Source organism: Culex pipiens, chromosome 3, assembly GCF_016801865.2.
Source record: "Culex pipiens pallens isolate TS chromosome 3, TS_CPP_V2, whole genome shotgun sequence".
In the NCBI taxonomy this organism is placed as follows: Eukaryota; Metazoa; Arthropoda; class Insecta; order Diptera; family Culicidae; genus Culex; species Culex pipiens.
The window spans coordinates 73875867-73888087 of NC_068939.1; the positions used below are offsets into that span (position 1 = coordinate 73875867).

The 12221-nt window shown below is 37.2% G+C and overlaps 2 pseudogenes; one reads left to right on the forward strand and one right to left on the reverse strand.

Moving 5' to 3' along the window:
- The first annotated feature begins 293 nt into the window (after positions 1–293).
- LOC120430312 (serine protease inhibitor 88Ea-like) lies at positions 294–10191 on the forward strand (annotated as a pseudogene).
- Positions 10192–10338: 147 nt separating this feature from the next.
- LOC120430323 (uncharacterized) overlaps positions 10339–12221 on the reverse strand; it is a 3297-nt pseudogene continuing 1414 nt past the window's right edge.

Sequence of the window (12221 nt, forward strand, 5' to 3'; positions counted from 1 at the left end):
TACTGCGCGTTTTGTTTTTGTTGATCTTCTTCTTCGAATCGCTTGGTATTGTTGCCAGGTATGTTTTTATTGCACTAAAAGTGCTGAAAATCGCTGGCAACAATGTCTACGGCACATTCTGAAATGCCGCACAGCGTGTACCTTTGAAAGAAACGGTCAATAACCTGTCGTTCTACGCATAATTGTGCAATGTTTAAAAAAGTGCAGGTGAAAAAAATGTGATTAAAATTTCTGTGTTTCTAAGCAAAACTGTCCTAAGTCGCTTTTTTTGCAAATGAGACATTTATGCAAACATGAGCAGTATTAGAGTAGTATTAGCAGGTATTATTAGACTACGGTAAACAAACAAACAAACAAAATCGCACTTTTTGACAGTTTGATAGTTTGTCTGATTTGTTTGTTTGTCTTCATTTGTTTGCAGAAACGTCAGCCTGCATACATTCAGCTTTGTTTGCGAGTTTGGTAAACTGTTTGCCGTAGTCTAATACCTCATTAAAAAAAAAAAACCAGGATTGTGAGATGGATTTTTGCGGTGTTCGTTTTGTGCTGTATTCGGGATCGTGAAAATCAGGAGTGAGTCGCGCTGTAGGTATAAAACAAGATCGATCTGGAAAATTATTCATATTAATCGGTGAGTTATTGTGTTCTTCACGCCCTTTCTTCATCATCGCTGATTGGATGGCAAGTTGACGATTGAGTTAATTAGGTTTATCGCGTAACAAAGTTATTTTGATTCATCAAGAACGTCGTGTGGCGCGCGAGTCTTTTTTGTGTTGAAAAGACCTTCCCATAGCTCCGTAGCTCGGAGGGCACGACGTCGGTTGTTTGTGTGTTAAGCCCTCTTCATAGCATCGTAGCTCGAGAGGCAACGAAAATCAATACCTTATCTAGCTAACTGAAAGAAGATCGGAAGGCACTTGATGGTTGAGTTCGTCACGTCTATTTATGAATTTATGAATTAAATGATTATATAATTAAAAATCAGACTACGCTATCATTGCAGCATGGCGTTTAACACCTCATTCTATAAATAAACATTATTTGGCTTTATCTTTCCACAGCCGGCTGTCTAAGATTAAACCATTTCAATTAAAATTTAACAACAGTTAAACGGGAAATGTCTCATCCGCAGCATCCGATTGTTTGCCTTGAGAATAAAATATAATACCTTTCAACAAACACTATGATTTTGGGTCGCATCATCATCTTCTATGATGAATCCTGACCAAACAACCTATCCTACTAACCAATTTTCAGGTTCCTGGCGCTTGTGGGGTGTAAGCACAGAGTAAATCAGCTGCCCTAGTAGCAACCTGCGCTAACTAACATTCCCGTCCCTTAAAATCGAGATCTACAAACTGACATGGCGGGCGCCGTTGGTAGCCAATGACTGTTACCTATTCGCAACTGATCTTGTTTTGGCAATCATGGTGTTTTATCTTTTCAGCGCATTCATACATGCTGTTGATAAGGGAAACACCACTTGATAGTCGAAGCCTATGATCAGTAAAGCTGAAAGGATATTACGGTTCTGTTCAGCAACGGAGAAGGACAACCATGGGTGGTCTCTCATGCTCATGCTCATGCTCGTAATCTAATACCTCATTGAAGCATTATCGAACTTCAGTTAATCGAATCCTTGGATAATCCAGTCTGAATCAGGCCCGTAGCCAGGGGGGGGGGGGGCTACCGGGCTACAGCCCCCCCCGAAATTTTTCCCAATTTTTTAAAATTGTACTACCTTAAAAAAAAATCTCAAAACAATGATTGTGTGTACTACCTTAAAAATAATCTCAAACCAATGATTGTGTGTTCTCTCCACAGAAATAACTTGTAAGAAAATAAATAAGAATCAAAAATAGATTGATCAAACTAAGTAATTTGCCGAGCTCAGTTTTCGTAGATTATGCTTCCAATATTTGAAAATTGAGCTGCAGATTTGAACATAGTTCCATTCAGTAACTTTTCATTTATCCCGTATTTTTAGCATTACATTGGATAGGTAGGTCTAAATCTGGGCTTACTTGAGGCTACCCCCTAAAATCAAAGATTGACCCATCACTAGCCTAAGTTCCAAATTTGAGCTTTTTCTGACCACTGACCACCAAGTTTGGGAGCAATCGTCAAAATGTATGGAGAAAAGCAACTGTTTCAGTTTTTGACCTGTGGATGGCGCAATAACTACCCAGTTCTTACAAATTTTCATAACTAATATCTTCTTTAAATTTGGAAATACTTTCCCGAAGACACTTTATTTTTCGGGTTTTTTGCTAAAAAGTTATTAGCCTTCGAAAATAGCAATACCCGGGCTACATAGAAATAAATAACTTTTAAACTCATGTCTGTGCTAGCTTGCCTGGCAATGCACCTGTTATGTTGCGCAAAAATGGTCATTTTCGGAAGCTGAAAAGTTTTTAGCAAAAATCCTTAAATCTCGTTGTCTTACTTCTGATTGTCGAACTTAAGTATGACCCCTGAAGAACCATAAAATAATTTGGAATTTTTAAATTCAAAGTGTCGGCCAAAATGGTGGTCAAGAAATATTGTTCAATTTAAACTCAAATGTGGTTGCAGATGCCGAATTTGATGTTAAAAGCAAGCAAATAAAAAAACGATTTTATTTATTCATGATTCGATTATCCGAAGTCCTTAGAATTTTTGGATAATCTGCATCTGGACTGCAAAATAAATAACCCTCCTTTATTTGCATTAAAACCCCTTATCTTTTTGAGGACCTTCATACAAATGATTTTTTCTACATTTTTCAAAATATACAATGATTTCTACAAAATATTCAGATTTTTTTTTCAAAATCAAAAGCATTTAAAATGAAGAACATTTGAGTGAATTTCGACTGTTTTAGAAATGCACTTCTAATTTTATCGTTTTGGTTTTAGAATATGGTTAGTTACATATCTGAGACCTTAAAGAAAAATGTTTGAGAAATATCTGTGTGTATTTTTTATTACATTTTCGTAATCCTTTTTTCCGAAACCACTCGTCCAAAATGCTTACTTTTGGTCACATTTATTTGTTTCCACCGTGGCCACTCTCCAATTTTTATTTAATATGTCAAAAATCGAAAGATCCTCAAGTGAATCCTTATTATCAACTTATTTTCGCTTTGTGCATGAGCTTGCGATTTTTGAAGCAAGAAATAAAAGATAAAAATATTCAAAACGTTAAAAAAATGTAAAGCTTGGATTCAAAAACTCAGAAATTAAATTAACTAAACATCATTTTTAAATTGTTAAATTTCTGATAAATAATTCATTTTGAAACTTTTTCATTTCAATTTTTTGGATTTTATGGATAAGAATTTCCATTTTGAAGATTTTAAGATTTTTTTATTATTTTTTTTTTAAATTGTATTTCATTGTAAATATTTTTCAAAATTTATGTTGCCCTTTCAAAATTGGCCAAACAGCAGAGGGCAAATACAATATTTTAAAAAAAATAGCTTCACAGCTTAAATGGAAATGGAAGTCTAATCAACTGAAAACAGTTATTTTTTTAATCATAACTTATTTGGATTAAGTCCTTTTAGGAGCAGCGACAACAAATGTTTTTTCCTTCGTTGATAATCATGTACGACATGTTTGGGCTCGTTTAAAAATATTTATAATTTTTGTAACATTTCGTTGAACCGCGGCAAGTTGTTTTTCACGAAATAAGCTTTTCGCCAGTTACTAGATATTTTGAAAACTAATGATGCAAAACAACTGTACTGATTTAAATTGAGGTTTTGAAACACTTTTAAAATGATAAACCAATGGCTTGTAATTTATTTTTTTTATATTTTTCATTGTTTGTCGACTTTGGTCAGAGTTTAGTAACCTAAAGTTCAGAATAATATTTGCAACGGTCTAATTGAGAATTTAAAAATTTTACTGCTTTTAAATTTCTAACTTTTAGATTTCAAATATGTTGGTATTAGACAAAGAAAAGCCAGAAATCAAAAATTACAATAATAAAAAGAAACAAAAGTTTATAATAACAATTACACATAATAATTTCAAAAAAAAATCAGAAATTCAATAAAAAAAATAAAAACTAAAAAATAAATCAAATAATTAATATTAAAAAATATCAAAATTAAAAAAAATACCATTATTGTAATGGCTTTTCTCTTATTTTAAACTTAATTCTGAGCAAAAAAAAAACAAAATCCATTCTTAACATGTTCGGAATTTTAAGATTCAGCGTTTTGACAGTCGGCTTCATGAGGCAATTCTTCAATATTATTTTAGCGAATACATTTTTCAAACGTCATTCTTAGTCGCATTCAAATAAACAAATCAAAATCTTATCAACACATATTGCATCCGAAGAAATATCAAACACCACTTTTTATTTCTGTTGCTTTTCAGCTGCGTACCGTTAAAGCAAAATCTTTTCGTAAATCTATTCTTGACCGTTTCTTGAGCATTTTTTTGTATTGAGTTTTAAGAGTCTCCGTGCAACAGGACATTTTTTCAATTTTCATTTGAATGTAAAATATGGTTCTTGTAGCAAAATTCAGACTAAGATTAGATTTACAGGAATAATCTACTTGGTTTAAGAATTCTTACATAAAGTTTTCTTTACTTTTAAAACATCAAAAATTTAAGATAACAATTACACATGGTAATTTAAAAAAATCAGAAATTGCAAAACAAAAAAAAATACAAAAATAATAAAAATCCTGAATTTGAAAAAAAAAATAAATTATGTTTTTTTAATCTTAATTTTTTGATGCTTCAAATATTTTTATGTTTGAATTCTAGTGCAGACTAAGATTAGATTTACAGGAAAAATCTAATTGATTTATGAATTCTTACATAAAGTTTTCTTTACTTTTGATTTAACAAGGTTTCTTAAATATAAAATTTCTAAACCATAAAATGTGCAGGATTTTGTTTCCAGAGCCAAGATATTTCTTGAATAAACATCGATTCTAATAAATGGTTACAATTCTATATTATTCGACATAATTTTTATTAGTTAAATCCCAGAAATCCAAAAAAGGATTTCATTTGTGTTTTTTTTGTTTAGAAAGATACAGAGAGTTTTTCTATAACCAGCACAACCAATTTACTTTTACATTATTTTCCTCCTTTATCTTTTAAAATCATATTGGTTATCAATACTTATTTTAAAAATTTATTCAGTTTTGACAGTTATTTCAAAATGAAGAAATAAGTAAATTAAAGATTTTAATTTGTTAATCGGGTTCGCATGTATATTTTTTATCGTACAAGTTTATTTTTTATTTCAAGAAGTTGTGTCTCAGGATCTTATAGACCAATCTCCAATGGTTCTTAGTCGATAAGAACAATACAAATTTTTCTTGAAGTTGCTGTTATATAATTTTCATTGAAAATACTTGTTAAACAGTTTGTACACTATTTTCAATAAATTTGATAATGTTAATTTTTGCGTTTTAATGAAATAAGCACTTCAAAGCTTACTGTGCATTTTTTTTTTGCCGATAAAAAAATAAATTATTTCTATGTATTCATAGACTTTAGACTCTGGATCTCTGGATAAGAATGTCTCTAAGCATTTTTTGATACTCGTTGGTTGAAATTTATCCGTTGATTCGATGGAAAATTTATTTTTAATTTATTTTATAAGCAACACTGAAACGATACATTGAAATTTTATTTAAAAATTGCCTTTAATTAAGATCTGATTTATTTTGTTTTTGTCAGTTTTTTAAATTCTCAAATTCTGAACCAATTTGTCATATAAACCATCACAGTGATCACACAGCTGAAAATGTAAATCCAGACGATTTTAAATTTGAATTTATCAGTTTGTTCGTGGGTTTTTCTCTCAGTATAAAGTACTAAAATATAATACTTACGGTTAGATAACTCGATATTTTTTCAGGATTTTTTTATTTCAAATTTTTTATTCAAGTTATGTTAATTTCAAATTTAGCGACAGTTTATCACGAAATTCCATTACAATTAAACAATTCAAGGAAATGTAAAAAACATTTTCTTCTCTACTCCTTTAGTACAAACGAAGGAGTTTCTTCAATAAAGACATTGAAAACTTAAGAAGAAAATCATTTTTGCATATATTATTTTACCATTATACAATTCATCTTAATAATCATACCATAAACCAAGTGATAGTATAAATAATTTGCTGGTTTCTATAATCTTTGAATTTTTGCACCTAAGCCCCCCCCGAACAAAAATCCTGGCTACGGCCCTGGTCTGAATTGTTACTCAAACGAAAAGTTGCGCTCATAATTGTTTTGAAAAATGCAACTGACTATTTCTGTGCGAAATATGAATTCTCACGTTGTAGGGGGAGAGGGGGTAATATGCACCCCCGGGGCAAAATGCACCCCCAGCTTTTCTCGGTATTTGGAAGAATTTTCCGGGGAAAAATCATAGAAATTGGAAGCATGACATCACTAAATCATGCTGGAAAAATTTGAGCATCGCAGTATTAAAACAACTCAAGTTATTTGCAAAACTTTAAAATGTTGTGTTTTCATCTAATTTTCTTTGCACTTTCATTATGATTTTTGGACAATATAAAAAGCATTTATTGATATTGTAAGTGTTGAGGTTAATAGTTTTTGCCGTAATCTTCATTATTCTGATGATAGATGAGTCCAAAAACATCAAAAAATGCATTTTTAATTAAATTTTCAGCAAAAAGCGTGGTCGGGGCAAAATGCACCGCTGTGAAGCTCCTTAGTAAAAAACAGCGGTGTCATCTAGTGGTGACTAGTGAAAACTGATTTTACCCGGTGCATTTTGCCCCATGTTGTGGTGCATTTTGCCCCGTTGTTGTAGTGCATTTTGCCCCAATGTTGCGGTGCATATTGCCCCGCATTGTTGTTTGAAATGAATCAAAAATGTGTTTAGAAATTTGATATTTTCGAACAATTTTGAGGTTTTTTAAGACATTTTCCACATGGATGATGAAGAATAATAGTTGTTTTAGAACATCGAACAAAATTCTTTCACAGTAAACCATTACAGGTTGAGAAATCACAGTTTTCCCTTAGGGGGTGCATATTACCCCCTCTCCCCCTACATCTAGCTGTTTTACAACTCAATATCCGTCGCTTGTCCCATCAGCATATTAGAAGAAGAAAAAACATCGAAATGCCGAATGCTTCTCATTACGATAAAGAAGATGCACGTATGCAAATGTGCTGGCGAAATTAGCATACAGTCAATTTGTCAGGTGTCGACAAATGGATGTTTTTTGTTTTTGTTGGGTTGATTGGGCGTAGAGAAGAACAATACTAAGAAATGAGTCTGTTTTTGAGGGTAGACAAAGGTCTTCGAAGCGTCAACAGCATTAACTTATACTGTCTGGGCAATAATTGCTAGAACCTGACGATTTATCACTTCACAACAGATACTCCCGGATCTCCTGGGGCCAAATATTGAAAGCACCATAATTAGTTAATCGATTTATAGTCCTTCCCACTTAACCGCACATTTAAGTTCAAAAACGTGTATCGAGCTTGTTCAGAATCGCAAATTACATGGTTCGATAAGCTAATAGAATCTCGGGATATCCCGTGGAAGTACTATGATTAATCCTCGATAGATGTTCCATTTCCGATCTTTTATTCAAGCCAGAGACAATTGGATCTTCCTGCTTAGAGTAGATTCCAGATAATTTCAGAAGATTAACGAAGATATCTTCTACTCTATTACTTCGGTTAATAGTACATGATTCATTAGACGACCCCCGGGGCAGTGAAGCGTGTGACACAGCCCGTCGTCACATTGTGACAAATCAAGCAAAACATTGTAAAACGGCCGTTGTCATTTTTCAAAACATTGAGAAAAACGAGGATGAAGTCTGCGGTTAGTTTTTCAATTCCTATTTTAAACTTATTTGGCTGACTATGGATATTATTTATATAAAAAACGCAAAACTAGTATTGTTATGTTCCTCCGTATTCAATTTTCTGAAAACATTTCATTATTGCTGTAAAATTGATGATAAAATTACATAGGCCTCTTAAAAAAGTTAACAACATGCGGGATCGATTTAGCCCTTTGCGTTTTAGCGCCTTTGTAAACATTGGCGTGTTTCATTTTCCATTTGGGTCCTATGTCAAACGGCCAAACACAACTTCAGGATTTGTTTTTGTTGTGCTTTTGTTTTTTGGCCTTGCAGGCCAAACCAAAACAAATTGAGATTTCGTTTTAGGTCTTTTGCACCAAAGTAATTTTTTTCTCGTTTTACATAATTTTTTTTTAAAATTATTTACAAACCGGTAGTGTGGCAGGCTTACAATGTGGGGAAGAAGGCTCTGGCGATGCGGTTCGGGCAAAACAAGGCGGACGAGATTTAGTTTGTGTTCGTTGATTAGCTGTTCTTCGGGAAGCAGATTCCGGTCAAGGAGTGCATGGAGGACAAGTTCTTGGAGGAGATTGAGAAGCTGGACTTTGAGTATGATCCGGAATCGCAGCGGCTGTACATTAACAACTGGGTGGAGAACACGACGCATGGGGAGATTACGGACCTGCTGATTCCGGGCTCGATCACGAAGAACACAAAGCTGGCGATCGCCAATGCTGCCTACTTCAAGGTGGGTTTGAATAACTTTGATTGAGTTACAGTGGTTAATTGAAACGATCGTTTGTAGGGAACCTGGCAGAACAAATTCAAGCCAGAGGAGACCAGTAAGGAGATCTTTTACGTTTCGAACGAGCGCCAGGAGTTTGTCGACATGATGCACGTCGAGGGAACCTTCAACCATGGTGAGTAATCTACAATCAACAACTGGCTGTCAAATACCTAACCGGTTCGTCCCTCCACCAGCCGCCACCGAGAAGCTCGGCTGCCACATCCTGGAGCTGCCCTACACCGGCCAGGACGAAGCGTCCCGCGTTTCGATGTTCGTGTTCCTACCCCCCACCGAATCCAACGCACTGACAAACTCCTTGCCCGCCTCATCTCGTCGCCGAACATCCTCTGCGGGACATTAACGAGGGCATTATTTCCGCGTCCCGTCGACATGAAGACCGTACTGGGCCGAGGCATGGGCAAGCTGTTCGAAAATTCGGCCAACTTCTCCGGCTTCTCGAAGAAAGTCCAGGTCGGCGAAGTGCTGGTAAAGTTCAAGATCACCGTCAACGAGGAGGGCGCGACGGTGGCATCCGCGACAGTCGAGTTCAGCTTACGATCGTCGCGACCTGACGATCCAGCCATGTTTCACTGCAACCATCCGTTCATCTTCGTCATCTAGGACTACGCCACGCAGGCCGAGCTGTTCAACGAAGTTTACCATCAGCCAGAGTGATTTTTGAAGCCGGAACGACCCCAGAAGATGACTTAGCTGGAAACCAAGGATGAAAGCTTCGAGGGAAGTACCGCGTTCGATGAGTTTTTGGTCATGATTACGTGGGGAAATTGCTTGACCGTCTTGGTGCACACCAACGGGAGATTCCTTCAGAACGCGTTTCAGTCGAAAACGTGTCGTATTATTTGGATTGGGATTTTTTGTAATGAATATAACAAATGTGAACGGGATTTCTGAATAAAATAATATCAAATTTTTCAGTTGATTGGTTTTGTTTATATGAGTACCACTATAAAACTACGCCCGCACTTTTGTTGAATATTTGATTATCACGAAAACGCTACCCTGCTGTTCCAGTAACCTAAGTACGTCGCGGAAGAGTTCCACCTAAATAAAACATTCGAGTGGTTGATCGGTGATGCCTTGGTCGTTAAGGCTGTCGGAGAACCTTCAGTAGCAGCGGTGAAAAATTACGACGGCAACAATAACAAACTGTCTGGAACCATTTCCAAAGACAGTGGGGAAGAACGAACAAAGAACAGGTGTTTGCAAGAAGCAGGAACCGGTCGTGGACTCAAGGGAACCAGAAGTAGATTTAGTTCTGTTCCAAATGGATTTTGCTGAGTGCTTGAAATATTTAGACAAGCTCGTCGATTCGTGGGTGATGGTCACGTTTGAGTTGAAGTTTAGCAATGTCTGCCGGAACAACGACGGGAAGCATTCGTCAGTTATGCGGCCGGATAGCAAGCAGGAATGTCTGCTTAAGGGTTTCGATCTGGACAGCCGTAAACCGGAACAGTGGATCGGAGATTCCTAGCTTTTTCTAAATAAATAAATAAACAATTTTAGTTATTGCTTAATAAACTGCTTTATTTAGAACCAGATTTGATCAATGATCAATAAAAGATTCTTCAAAACTGCTAGTTCGGCTCACTCACATATTTGAACAAGCTCTTCAAAACGGCAAGCTTTCTTGAGAAAGTTCAATCGGCTGATCTGTGACCGTTGGCATGTCCGGCAATTCTGAATCGAAAGTCTTCAGCACGAGGATCAATTTTGTAAAAAAAAACTACTCCAGGTGCTTTCTAAACCAAGATTGGCTCGCCTTGATCATTCAGTTTTGGTTGATTGTACCGGCAACTAAAGTTTTTAACCGCTCCAGCTTGATCACATCCACGGCACCCACGTCGTCATCCAGCAGGAACCGTTTCCGCTCAAAAAAGTCCAACTACTTCTCCTTCTCCTCACTATTCTTCCCCATTCCTCCTCCGTAGTCTTATCGTACACCTCACTCCTATTCTTGGTCTGCTCACGCTGCTTCTGCTTGACCCATTCGATTTCCTTCTCCGTGTCCGAACCGGACAATTCGTACGTCGGTGGCTGTTCCGCGTCCTCCAAGATCGCCACATCGTCCAGATCGTAATGCGCCATTACTTCCTCGTCCGTTCCCTTACGGGGAGAGGGATCTTTCACCGGACAATCCCGTTTGAGCGGATCCTGTTTTGGCCGGCGCGCTTCGTCCACGATTTCATCCGCCGAGTCCGAGCGCTCCGCATCGTCCGAATAGAGGGTGAACTCCCATGGCCAGCGCCTGATTCCGTAGGTTGGCCCGTTCCGGATTTTGAGTCCCGCTAATCATGAGCACCACCTTTTCAAACAAATCGTTTATTGACTTGTACGTCACCGGCTTTCGCTTCCACTCTTCATCTTCTTCCTGATCTTGAACCTTGTCCAACTTTGGCTTCTTGATGTCGGATGTTCTGTCCGGACTGGCAGAGCTCTTCTTCTCCGACGAAGTTTCCGGTTTGTCAAAGAAAAAGTTCTTGAACTTGGTCGCCGACGTTGCTCGCGTTCCTCCTTGGCTTCCTTTTCACGATGCTTCCGGGCGCGATCTTCGGCCAGCTTGTGATCCAGCATTTCGTTTGGCTTGTCGTCGTCCTTGTCGTACAGCAGGGCGTCCCGGTTGCGGTTCCAAGGCTTCTTCCTTCTCGTCATTGTCGTCAAAGAGTCGTGACTTCGGCTTTGGCGTGATTTGGCCATCATTTTGGCTGGTTGTGGAGAGGCCAACGAATTCCGGATGGCCGCCGGCGTCGACGCGTCCCGAATCGCGCCGCCATTGACGTTGCTAACCTGGCCGGAGTCGTTGCGGGTTTATTCGCGACGGGTTGCGAGTCCGCACCGAATCCGAGCTTCCCTCGACCGAACCGGAAGATTCCTCCTGGAGCTTAAACCTCCCAAGTTGAAGCACCTTCGAAGGCTCCTTCTTCTGAACCTCCTGAATCAAATAACCTTCACCAAATCCCACCACTCCTTGGCCACCGGCTCGACCAGTTCCTTCGCCGTGAAGTATCGCACCCGGCCGCTGTTGATCGAGTTGCGGCTCTCGATAAGACTGCTTCTGGAAGTAAAACATAAAAATTTTAATATTATATATATTAATAGCGGTTAAGACAAAACAAAAACAAACTGAACCAAAATCAGAACTATTTATTGATTGATTGATTGCAAGGGTGAAAAGGCATTACCAACATCGACAGAATCTTGATGACACAAGTATTGGAGGAAGGAATTGACCAGAAATGCCCGATTTTCCAAATTTTCAGCTAAAATAATTATTGCAGTTTGGCAGCAAAAGACCAATGTTGGTTTCGTTTTTGTTTGCAAACAACATCGTGTTTGTCCCTGGGACTAACACGATTCCAAAACAAAACATCCCAGTTTCCAAATTGGACCTTAGCAGCAAAGGTCTATCAGGATTTTAAAAACAAACAAGGTATCATTGACATTGGCCTTTTGGAAAATATTTTTTTTTTTCATACAAAAATCGAACTTTTAATACTATTTTTGATATGTTGCGATAGATTAAGACACTAAGCATCGTTTGCAGAGAAAATGTGGTTTGTTTACATTTTCGACTTAGGGCCTTTTACATTGTTTTGCTTGA